This window comes from Cupressus sempervirens, chromosome 5, assembly GCF_028749045.1.
Source record: "Cupressus sempervirens isolate cs-2001-9-10 chromosome 5, ASM2874904v1, whole genome shotgun sequence".
Taxonomy (NCBI): Eukaryota; Viridiplantae; Streptophyta; class Pinopsida; order Cupressales; family Cupressaceae; genus Cupressus; species Cupressus sempervirens.
Genome location: NC_143122.1, coordinates 770,848,904 through 770,862,791, shown reverse-complemented (window position 1 = coordinate 770,862,791; position 13,888 = coordinate 770,848,904). Strand labels below are relative to the sequence as shown.

Here is a 13,888-nt window from a genome sequence, read left to right as displayed (position 1 = left end):
TATCTTGAATTCTTGGTAGGTCAATTCTAGCATTGAAATTCTCCATGGCTTCTTCCTCACAAAGATCCACAACTAGATCCACCTCTCCTTTTAGGTCAAATGTCATACCACCTACAAACTTTAGCAATCTACTCAAAGACACTAAAGCTGAGCCTTTCCTTGCCTGTCAGTTCAAATCACAACAATGAAGGCCTATAATGTTCTAGATACACTTGTGATTCCTATTCATTTCATTGGAATAACACTTATTCTCTTATTGTTAGATCGTCACCCTTTCATAGCCTCCCTTAAAGAATCCATCGATAATAACAAAGTCTTGTACTTTGGGACTCCAAAAACTCACTCATAATATTGCTTTGGGTCACTTCGCATGGAGAGTCATTATTCTATTTTTTAAAACCCACTTAACCACAACTAAAATAACCTTCTCCAACTCCTCCACCAAATTTAGCATCATATTAACAAGGTCCTCCAACTCATTTAGTCAGAAGACAACCGAATTTAAATTTTCATTGTCAAATTAACAATTAAAAAAAACTTCATTATGACGAGGACATCTCTTTCTTTATCAATTGATATTCTCATTATTTCTTGAAAAGGCTTCATTTTAGAGAGTGATCTAATCACCACTAGCCAATAGTACTCTCTTTCCAAAACTTGATCCGATAGGAAAGCAAGTGCTTTTGTTTCATTGCTTGAGACTTTCCCACAATTCCCTAAATATCCCTTCATGGAAACACTATGTTCATTCCTGACCACTCCTCTAGAAACATAAACTTTGCTAAAAATTGAGTCATCCATTAAGATATAGCTTCCACCTATTCCATGAAGAATTCATCTCAAAGTGAAGACGAATATCATCGATGATGTCTCCCACATTGTCAATGTGAGACTCCACGAACAGAGCTGCAATATTTGGAAGGAAGTCTCACATTAACAATGTGGGATACATCCTCAATGATATTCATTTTCTCTTTGAGGCAAATTCTTCATCACTTGCCATAGTGATAGATCCAACACAATAGGGTACACCTTGTCTTCCAGTTCCAGCATTAGCAGATGACTTCTTGATAGACATTTTAGGTTTGTTCATGGAGTCACACATAGCAAATTTGAGTGACTTCTTTGATGATATATCACTTCTATTTGATGAGGAAGATTTTTCTCCAGTTATTGCGAGGGCTCACTCTAACCCTCATGTCCATTCTCTACATGATTAGTCTTACCAGGTTGATATGATTGTGGATCCTTATGTACAATAGTTGCAGGAGCTCTACTTATAATTTGAGGAGATAGTTGGTTCCTTGATGCATGTTGTACATCAATCCTTGCTAGATCTACACTTCTTTTTAGCAGTGGGTATGTGAAGGATCATGGTGTGCCAAAAAGTGGGAATGTGAAGAAAATAGAGTTTGAAAATGTCTAAAAGCACTTCGAAATCCACTCTGACTTTTTTCCACCTATCTAGGTGCCAAACCTGAAAAGTAAGGCCCAAGCCTTATCAGATATCCAATTTGATATCCAATATCTGATATGAGATCAGATATTCGATATCAGATGGAATATCTGATGCATGGGAAAAGAATTGGAGGGAAAAACAAATTTGTGAGTTATATGACTAATTTGAGTTATGAAATATGTAAAGATATAATATATAATCTATAAATATATAATATAATAACGTAACTATTATTTATAATATAAGATATAATCTATATATTATATAATATTATAATATTATATAATATATAATCTATTAATATAAAATAATATATTATGTTATTTTTATTATCTATCTTATTATATTATATTGTTATTATTTTTACTATATTTTTATTAAATATAATAACACAATATTAGATATATATATATATATATATATTATCAATGTATATTATTATTATCATCATCTATAAATTATAATCTATAATATATTATTATTATTACTATATTATTATTATTACTATATTATTATATTTTTACTATATTATTTCTAATAGAATCATTTATATGGGTCAAAAGGGGTCACAGGATGACCTGTGACCCCTTTCAACACATTCCATGATGACATATGTCCCTAGGGGTCCTAGGACCCCTAGGGACATATTACAATCATTTATATAGGTCGAAGAGGGTCACAAGATGATCTATGACCCCTTTCAAGACATTCCATGATGACATATGTCTCTAGGGGCCCTAGAAGAATTAGGGACATGTATTACAATCATTTATATGGGTCGAAGGGAGTCATAGGATGACCTATGACCCCTTTCGACACATTCCATGATGACATATGTCCCTAGGTGTCCTAGGACCCCTAAGGACATATTAGAATTGTTTATATGGGTCAAAAGGGGTTAGAGGATGACCTATGACTACTTTCGACACATTCCATTATAGCATATGCCCATAGGGGTCATAGGACCCCTCGGACATATTAGAATTGTTTATATCAGTCGAAGGGGGTCATAGGATGACCTATGACCCCTTTCAACACATTCCATGATGACATATGTCCCTAGGGGTCATATGTGCCCTACAGACATATTAAAATCATTAATATGGATCGAAGGGGGTCATAGGATGACCTATGACCCCTTTCGACACATTCCATGACAACATATGTCCCTAGGAGTCATAGGACCCCTAGGAACATATTAGAATCATTTATATGGGTCATGACAACATATGTCCCTATGGGTCGGACCCCTAGGGACATATTAGAATCATTTATATGGGTTGAAGGGGGTCATAAGATGACCTATGACCCCTTTTGACACATTCCATGATGACATATGTACCTAGGAGTACTAGGATCTGTAAGAACACATTGGAATTGTTTATATGGGTCAAAAGCATCATAGGATGACTTATGACCCTCTTCGACACATTCCATGATGACATATGTCCATAGGGGTCCTAGGACCCCTAGGGACATATTAGAATTGTTTATATCGGTCAAAAGGGGGTCATAAGATGACCTATGAACCCTTTCGACACATTCCATAAAAACATATGTCCATAGGGGTCCTGAGACCCCTAGGTACATATTAAAATCATTTATATTGCTTGAAGGGGTTCATAGGATGACCTATGACCCCTTTCGACACATTCTATGATGACATATGTGCATAGGGGTCCTAGGACCCCTGAGGACATATTAGAATTATTTATATGGGTTGAAGTAGGTCACATGATAACCTATGACCCATTTCGACACATTCTATGTCGACATATGTCCCTATGGGTCCCAAGACCCTTAGGGAAATATTAGAATCTTTTATATGGGTCGAAGGGGGTCCCAAGACGGCCAATGACCTCTTTTGAAACACTCCATGTTGAAATATGTCCTTAGGGGTCCTACCACCCCTAGAGACATATTAGAATCATTTATATGGGTCAAAGGGGGCCCAAGATGACCTACAACCCATGATGACATATATCCCTATGGCTCCTAGGACCCCTAGGGACATATTAGAATCATTTATATGGGTCGAAGGGGGTCAAAAGATGACCTATGACCCATTTTGACACATTCCATGATGACATATGTCATTAGGGGTTCTAAGACTCCTACGGACGTATTAAATTTTTTTGTATACGTCGAAGGGATTCACAAGATGACCTATGAACACTTTCGACCCATTCCATGATGACATATGTCCCTAGTGGTCCTAGGACCCCAAGGGACATATTAGAATCATTTATAATGGTTGAAGGGGGTCATGGGATGACCTATGACACCTTTCGACACATTCCATGATGACATATGTCCCTAGGACACCTAGGGACATATTAGAATTGTTTATATGGGTTAAAAGAGGTCATACAATGACCTATGACTCCTTTCGACACATTCCTTTGTTTATATGGGTCGAAGGGGGTCACAGAATGACCTATGACCCCTTTTGACACATTCCATGATGACATATGTCCCTAGTGGTCCAAGGACCCCTAGGGACATATTATAATAGTTTATATGGGTCAAATGGGGTCACAACATGACCTCTGACCCCTTTGAACATATTCTTTGATGACATATGTCCCTAGGGGTCCTAGGACCCCTAGGGACATATTAGAATCATTTATATGGGTTGAAGGGGGTCACAAGATGACCTATGACCCCTTTCGACACATTTCATGATGACATATGTCCCACTAGGGTCATATTAGAATCATTTATATTGGTTGAAGGGGGTCATAGGATAACCTATGACCTTACAACACATTCCATCATAACATAAGTACCTAGGGGTACTAAGAACCCTAGGGACATATTAGAATCATTTATATAGGTCGAAGGGAGTCACAGGATGACCTCTGACCCCTTTTGACACATTTCATGATGACATATGTCCCTAGGGGTTCTATGACCCTTAGGGACATATTAGAATCGTTTATATGGTTGAAGGGGGTCACAGGATGATCTATGACACCTTTCAACACATTTCATGAGGAGATATGTCCCTAGCATTCCTAAGACCCCTAGGGACATATTAAAATCATTTATATGGGTCAAAGGGGGTCACAAGATGACCTATGACCCCTTTTGACACATTCAATGATCACATATGTCCCTACAAGTCATAGGACACCTAGGGACATAATAGAATCGTTTATATTTTTGGAAGGGGGTTATAGGATGACCTATGACCCCTTTTGACACATTTCATTATTAAATATGTTCTTTGGGGTCCTAGGACATGTAGTGATATGTTATAATCGATTATATGGGTCGAAAGGGGTCATAGGATGACCTATAAACCCTTTCAACACATTCCATGATGACGTATGTTCGTAGGGGTCCTAGGACCTCTAGGCACATATAAGAATGATTTATATGGGTCGAAGGGGGCCATAGGATGACCTATGACCACTTTCAACACATTCTATAATGACATATGTCCCAAAGGGTCCTAGGACCCCAAGGAACATGTTATAATCATTTTTATGGGTTGAAAAGGGTCATAGCATGACCTATGACACCTTTTGGCACATTCCATGATGACATATGTCCCTAGGGATCCTAGGACCCCTAGGGACATATTAGAACAGTTTATATGGGTCAAAAGGGTCATAGGATGACCTATGACCCCTTTTGGTACATTCCATTATGACATATATCACTAGGGATCCTAGGACACCTATGGACATATTACAATCATTTATATGGGCCGAAGGTGGTCATAGGATGAGCTATGATCCCTTTCAACACATTTCATGATGGCATATGTCCCTAGGGGTCCTACCACCGCTAGAAAAATCTTAGAATCATTCATATGGGTTGAAGGGGGTGATAGGATGACCTATGACCCCTTTCGACACATTCTATTACAACATATGTCCCTAGGGGTCCTAGGAACCCTAGGGACATGTTAGAATCATTTATATGAGTTAAAGGGGATCAGATGTCGATGCATTCCATGATGACATATCACCATAGGGGTCCTAAGAACCTTAAGGACATATTAGACTTGTTTATATGAGTCAAAGTTTGTCATAGGTGATTCGACACATTCTATGATGACATATGTCCCTACAAGTCTAGGACCCCTAGGGAAATATTAGACTAGTTTATATGGGTTCGTTCGACACATTCCATCTTGACATATGTCCCTAGGGGTCCTAGGACCCCTAGGGACATATTAGAATCGTTGATATGGTTTGAATGGGATCATAGGTCTTTCGATGCATTCCATGATGATATATGTCACTAGGGATCCTAGGACTCCTAAGGACATATTAGACTTGTTTATATGGGTCGAAGGGGGTCATAGGATAATGTATAACCACTTTTGACACATTTCATGAGGACATATGTCCCTAGGGGTCTCAGGACCCCTAGGGACATATTACAATCCTTTATATGGGTCAAAATGTGTCATAGGATGACCTATGACCCTTTTCGACACATTCCATGATGACATTTGTCCCTAGGGCTCCTAAGACCCCTAGTGACATATTAGAATCATTTATATTTTTTGAAAGTTTTGACACATTGCATGACGACATATATCCCTAGGGCTCCTAGGACCTTTGAACATATCATAATTGTTTATATGGGTCGAAGGGGGTCATAAGATAACCTATGACCCCTTTCGATGCATTCCATGATAACATATGTCCTAAGGGGTCCTAAGACCCCTAAGAACATATTAAAATCATTTATATGGGTCGAAGGGAGTCAAAGGGTGTCATATGACCCCTTTTGACACATTCTATGACAACATATGTCCCTAGGGGTCCTAGAACCCCTAGAGACATATTATAATTGTTTATATTGGTCGAAGGGGGTCATAGGATAACCTATGACCCCTTTCTATACATTCCATGTTTACATATGTCCCTTGGGGTCCTAGGTCCCCTAAGGACATATTAGGATCATTTATATAGGTCAAAGGCGGTCATAAGATGACCTATGACCTATTTCGACGCATTCCATGATGACATATGTCCCTTGGGGTCCCAAGACCCCTAGAGACATATTAGAATCATTTATAAGGGTCAAAGGGCATCATAGGATGACCTATGACCCCTTTCGATGCATTACATGATGACATGTGTCCTTAGGGGTCTTAAGACCCTTAGGGATATATTAGAATCATTTATATGGGTCGAAGGAGGTTACTAGATGACCCATCATCCCTTTCAATGCATTCCATGGAAACAGATGTCCCTAGGGGTCCTAAGACCCCTAGAGACATATTAAAATCATTTTTATGGGTGAATTGGGTCATAGGATGACCTATGACCCCTTTCAATGCATTTCATGATGACATATGTCCGTAAGGGTCTTAGGAACCCTAGGAACATATTACAATTAGTTATATGGGTCAAAGGGGGTCATAGGCTCACCTATGACCTCCTTTGATCCATTTCATGATGAAATATGTCCCCAGGGGTCCTAGGACCCATAGGGACATATTAGAATTCTTCATATGGGTCAAAGGAGGTCATACAATGACCTATGACCCCCTTCAACACATACCATGACGACATATGTCCCTAGGAGTCTTAGGACCCCTAGGGACATATTAGAATCATTCATATGGGTCGAAGGGGGTCACAGGGTGACCTATGACCCTCTTCGACCCATTCCATGATGATATGTGTCCTTAGGGGTCCTACGACTGCTAGGGACATATTAGAATCATTTAAATGGGTCGAAGGGGATCATATGGTGACCTATGACCCCATTCGACACATTCCATGATGACATATCTCGCTAGGGGTCCTAGTACCCCTAGGGACATATTAGAATCATTTAATGTGTCAAAGGGGGTCATAGGTCACCATATCACCCGCTTCGACCTATTCCATGATGACATGTGTCGCTCTAGGTTTGACCCCTAGGGACATATTAGAATTGTTCATATGGGTTTAAAGGGGTCATAGGTCACCCTATGACCCCCTTTACCACATTCCATGATGACATATGTCCCTAGGGGTCCTAGGACCCCTAGGAACATATTAGAATCGTTCATATGGGTCAAAGGTGGTCACAAGATGACTTATGACCCCTTTCAAGGCATTCTATGATGACATATGTCCGTAGGGTTCTTAGGACCCCTAGGGACATATTACAATTGTTTATATGGGTCAAAAGGGGTCACAAGATGACCTATGATCCTTTTTGATGCATTCCATGGTGATATATGTCCTTATTGGTCTTAGGACCCCTAGGAAAATATTACAATCATTTATATAGTTTGGAGGGGGTCATAGAGTAACCTATGACCCCCTTTGACCCATTCCATGATGTCATGTGTCCCTACGGGTCCTATGACTCCTACAAACATATTAGAATCATTCATATGGGTCGAAGGGGTTCATAGGGTAACCTATGACCCCCATCGACCAATTTCATGATGACATGTGTCCCTAGGGGTCCTAGGACCTATAGGGACATTTAAAATTTGTAATATGGATCAAATGGGGTCATATGGTGACCTATGACCTTCTTCAACACATTCCATGACAACATATGTCCCTAGTTGTACTAGGTCCCCTAGGGACATATTAGAATCATTCATATGGGTCGAAGGGGGTCATAAGGTGACCTATGACCCCCTTCGACATATTCCATGATGACAAGTGTCCCTAAGGGTCCTAGGACACCTAAGGACATATTTAAAGAATAATTCATATAGGTTGAAGGGCCTATGACCCCCTTTGACACATTTCATGATGATATGTGTCCGTAGGAATCCTAAGACCCCTAGGGACATACAAGAGTCATTCACATGGGTCGAAGAGGATTTTAGGTTGACCTATGACCCCCTTTGACCCATTACATGACAACATATGTCCTTAGGGGTCCTAGGACTCTTAGGGAAATATTAGAATCATTCATATGGGTCGAAGGGGGTCATAGCTCCTCGACACAGTTCATGATTACATATGTCCCTAGGGGTCCTAAGACCTCATAATAGAATAATTCATATGGTTCGAAGGGGGTCATAAGATGACCTATAACCCCTTTGACAAATTCCATGACGACATGTGTCCTTAGGGGTCGAAAGAGTCCTAAAGGCATATGAGAATCATTTATATGGATCAAAGGGGGTCATAAGTTGACCTATGACCCCTTTCAACTCATTCCATAATGACATGTGTCCCTAGGGGTCCTATGACTGCTAGAGAGATATTGGTATTGTTCATATGGGTTGAAGGGGACCATAGGGTGACATATGATCCCCTTTGACCCATTCAATGATGATATGCGTACCTTAGGGTCTTAGGACCCCTAGGGACATTAGAATTTTTCATTTGCGTCGACCCATTCCATGATGACATATGTCCCAAGTGTTCTACCTGTTCATATGGGTCGAAGGTGACCTATGAACCCCTTTGTCCCATTCCATGATAACATATCTCCCTAGGGGTCCTAGGACCCCTAGAGACATATTAGAGTTGTTCATATGGGTCGAATGTGGTCATAGGGTGACCTCTGACCCCTTTTGACCCATTCCATGATGACATATGTCGCTAGGGGTCCTATGACCCTTGGGGACATATTAGAATCGTTCATATGGGTCGAAGGGGGTCATAGGTCACCCTATGACCCCCTTCGACCCATTCCATGATGACATATGTCTCTAGGGGTTCTATGACCCCTAGAGACATATTAGAATCATTCATATGGGTCAAAGGGGGTCACAAGGTGACCTATGAACCCCTTTGATCCATTTCATGATGACATTTTTCCCTAGTGGTCCTAGGAGCCCTAGGGACATATTAGAATCATTTATATGGGTCGAAGGGGTTCATATATGAACAATTTTAATATCTCCATAGGGGTCCTAAGACCCCTAGGGACATATTAGAATCGTTCATATGGGTCAAAGGTGATCATAGGGTGACCTATGACCCCCTTCGACCCATTTCATGATGAAATATGTCCCTAGGGGTCATATGACACTTAGGAACATATTTGAATCATTCATATCGATCGAAAGGGGTCATAGGTCGACCCATTCCATGATGACATATGTTGCTAGGGTTTCTATGACTCCTAAGGACATATTAGAATCATTCATATGGGTCGAAAGGGGTCATAGGGTGACCTATGACCCCCTTTGACCCATTCTATGACGACATTTGTCGCTAGTGGTTCTAGGACGCCTAGGGACATATTAGAATCATTTATATGGGTCGAAGGGTTTCATATATGAATGATTCTAATATGTACCTAGAGGTTCTGGGACCCCTAGGGACACATCTCATGGAATTGGTTGAAGGGGGTCATAGGTCCTAGGACCGCTAGGGACATTTAAATCGTTGATAAGGGTGGAAGGGGGGTCATAGAGTGACCTATGACCCCCTTCGACACATTTCATGATGACATTTATCATATATATTACTAGATTGTAGATTTAATAATAATAATAACCATATATATTATTATATATAATAATTTAGTCATATAATACTACTATATATATTTAATAATAATAATCATACATATTACTGTAATGTAATCATAATTATAATAATATATAATAATAATAATATTAATTTTTACACTTTCCCAAAATAAATTTCCCTCTAAAAAAATCTAAAGTTTCCCTCTTAAATTTCTCTCCCTCCAAATTTAAAATTGGAAAAAATCCCCCATCTCAAATTTCCCTCCAAATTGGTGTGTAAAATTGCCAGGCCTGATCAGATATCTGATTTCATATCGAAATTGGATATCTAATTAGGCCTGGTATTTACCAAGCCTATTCGGCCAACCAAAAAAACATGTTTGAGAAGGGTTTTAATGAAACTCAGACTTCAGGTAGCCATCTGACAATGTTATTCTGATCGAAATTGAATGAAAGGAAAAGGGTTTTTTTATATCACTCTCGAGATTCCAATGATATAATTGCTATCAAATTTTGAGTTCGATAAGTATTTATTAGTTAATTTTTAATGAAAATTATTGTAAAGTGCCGATTGACATACTAATTAAAAAATAGATATAACTTTCAAATAGTATAACATTTTTTAAATCCAAAAGTTGCATCACATTCTATGCTTTTCCTAGTATAAGAAAACAATTTGAAAAATTAAATTTGGTAAAATTTTCTATAAGTTAAGGTGGTCAGACATGGGAGTTTTTTTTTCGAAAAAGTTTTAGTAGAAAATTTATATTTGACTATTTATTTGGAATAAAAATACCCAAAAAATATGCGTCACATCTGGGCTTGAGTCTACTTTTTACATCTATAATTATATTAGAAAAATATTATCATTTGATTTTGATTAAGGTAGTCAAACATACACCTACTTTTTATTTTCGCCCTGCAATTTTTGTAGTACTGTAATAAAATCCAAACTTTTGACCAATCAATTATTTTTTTCTCCAGATAAGGCCTAGTAGTTTATAAACTACATTCAATTTCCTATAGATTATTTTCTTACAACTTTTTTTTATAAAGTCCATAACCACTTTAAAATTATGTGTCAAGTTGACATAACCCTAATTTGCTAATTTTTCATTGCCACTTAAGGCCATAGTTTGGTACACCATGATCTTGCACATACCACAGTATTGGAAGGAGTGACCATCAACATTGACACAGGGATAGTTGAGCAGGTTTAAGAGACACCTTTCATCATCAAGATTCTTTCCACACATAGGGGAAGCCTCTTACTTGTACCTCTTCCATTTTTTCTTCCAAAGGGGAGGAACATTATTCAGCGATAATGAACCGACATCTACATTGGAGCAATTATCATTGATCGACACACTATATTTAGGGGGTCTTGATTACTCCATTGATCCACACATCTAGTTTTCTCATCTCTCTTTTTGGGGCAATTATCATTGATCGACACACTTTATGAGAGATTGCATTTTATTATGTACACGAGTACCTAACATGGCCTAGTAGCTGAGACCCATCATGTATTTCATCTTAGCTTTCGTAAGCTTAAGTGCATTTGACTAAGTTGCACTTAAGGGGGGATGTTGGTGTAAATAAGTATTTACTTATTAAACTTTACTTATGTTTACTTAGGTTAATACATTATTTTATTATTCCTTTTGTAAGATACTTAGGAGTTTGTGTAATCTTATGAGTTGTTATGTTGAGAACACTATAGTAAGCAACTCTAATTTAGCAGATGGTTTCTACAACATTATTTTGCATGCTACACCTTTGTAGGCTTATCCTCTTATCATCACACTTACTCTTGTGCTTAATGGAGGATAACCCATGCCTGGTGGACATGTGCTTAGTTGTATGACTTATCATGTTGCTGATTCCTATGCATTCTAGAAGCATTCTGGAGGCCTTTATATATAGGCACTCCTAGTGTACTTTCACATTGAATTGAATGACAATAAATCAATTGTAGATATTGTTATTCTCATCATACCTTTTTCGTCTACTATTGTGCTTGTGCTTGAGTTCCTTGAGCTTGGGTGATATTTCTATAAGGCAATTTCTTATTTGGTATCATAGCTATACCAAATTCTTACAATCATAACTTTGTCAAAGTTTTTTTTTCTCATTTTGACCTCAAAATATCTACCATATGATCATAAAACATATTATTTCCATGGGAAATATCTCAAGAAGTCACTTAAGTTCTTGTCACCATTGTTGGTGGCCTTCCAATTCTTGTCTCAAAGCTTACATCCACCTTTGCTTGTCCATGAGTTTTCTTCTTGGATTTCTACCAAGCACCCTCATCCAAGAATGGTTTCATTATATATTAGAAGTAAAGAGAGGGTCTTCATCATATGGGAGTGAGACCATAAGTATTCCCTTTGGAGAAGGGTAGTTCGCCCACATGGTAGAACAAATTTCTATTTTCTCCACTATTTCCTCTAGGGTTGAGATGAGCCTCCCATCCACCTAAGATCCTCCTAGTATCCATGGGGTAACCACTTCACCATCATATCTTTACAATCCTCCTTGACTGTAGTCTAGGGAACCTCCATGTCCTTAGTATTCCCCATCATCTCTCCTTCCTCTAGACAATCTATAGGGTCATCCATTTATTTCCTAGCCTCAGTCAGTTTCTCTAATTCCTCTAGTCGATTCATGGAGCCATTCTCTTTGTTTTTAGTGGGTGGGTTCACCTCCCACTAGCCTTTCTTATTTTTCTCATGCTTTGCAGAGGGCGTAGAAGGATCCTAGTCCTTTTGTGATGAGCACCTCAATTCTTTATTAGGATTGTTTTCTTCAGCTACTCCCTCTATCCCTTTTGTTGTCTACACCATTTTTTTTATGTTTTGTAGTTGATGAACACGTGGCCATGCATCCTTTACTTCTGATAGTTCAAATCAACATTCTCATAGGTTATCACCTATTTCTAGGTACTCAATTTTGATTTCAAGGTTGTACTACTAGGAGGCTTTATTAGCTGCCACATTAACATAAAATCTAGCAAAACCTAGGAAAGATTTGTGCAAGGTGACAACACCCACCTTGATAAAGTGCTTAAAGGATTCCTAATCCATTTAAAGTTCTTCTCATATCAAAAATCTGATGGAATTCTAGGGAGTCTAACCCAAACTGTGACCATTCTTTGGAGATCAGTATAAGGGTAAAATCTTAATTTCTATTTGGCCAATGTTGAGTGATGCTTTCCATATCTCTAGTTTCCTACTAAAACCTAATTCCAATCCTCCTTGCTACCTCTACCAATCCCTAAAGTTTCCACTTCATGAATGTCCATCTCCTAGTCATATTAATGGTAGGCCTATAGGATAAAAACCTACCTACAAAGCTTTGAGAAAATCCATTAGAAAAACTATCAAGCACAGAATGTGGAAGAAGAATCTCTAAACCTACAACCATATAAGTTATAGTTTTAAGATCCCTTTATGGGGCCAGAGAAGAATATTGTCCCACCAGCACAACTTTCTAGTTTTTCTTTGGGATTGCAAAAAGCAAATCCTTCTCCAAGCTAGCCCTTGGACAAGTACTATGCAAAAATGTCAAATCATCTTATAGGCCCAAATTAATCATTGAAGTCAACTATGAATCCCCTAAGGTGTCACCAGTAGTAGGAGGCCCCTCAGTAGGTTGAGGGACCCCATTCAAGATGACCAACAAGAGATCTAGATAGATATTCAAATCAGGGGGGTTCAAGTGTTCAATAGAAGATTCAACCATTAATAGAGATAAGAGCTAGGTCACATAGCTTGAAATGAAATTCCTCTTCTATTAGGATAAGTTGATTGGACTTGTTCCTAGAGTTCATTTTTTTTGAGTTTGATCTTCCTTGAATAAATAGGCTTGAATCTATTTTGGTTAGTTCTTTTTCATTTAAGGAGGTAAAGGATATCATAGTTGACATAAATTAACACTTAATAGTGTTGGTGGATGAGATATAGTTTGCATGAGTCTCTTGGCCTTTTCATTAGTTTGTGGTCATATGTTATTTTTTT

The 13,888-nt window shown here is 38.4% G+C and overlaps 1 pseudogene; it reads left to right on the top strand.

The window, feature by feature from the left end:
• Positions 1-13,888, top strand: part of LOC149558190 (uncharacterized) — a 53,164-nt pseudogene that overhangs the window by 16,779 nt on the left and 22,497 nt on the right.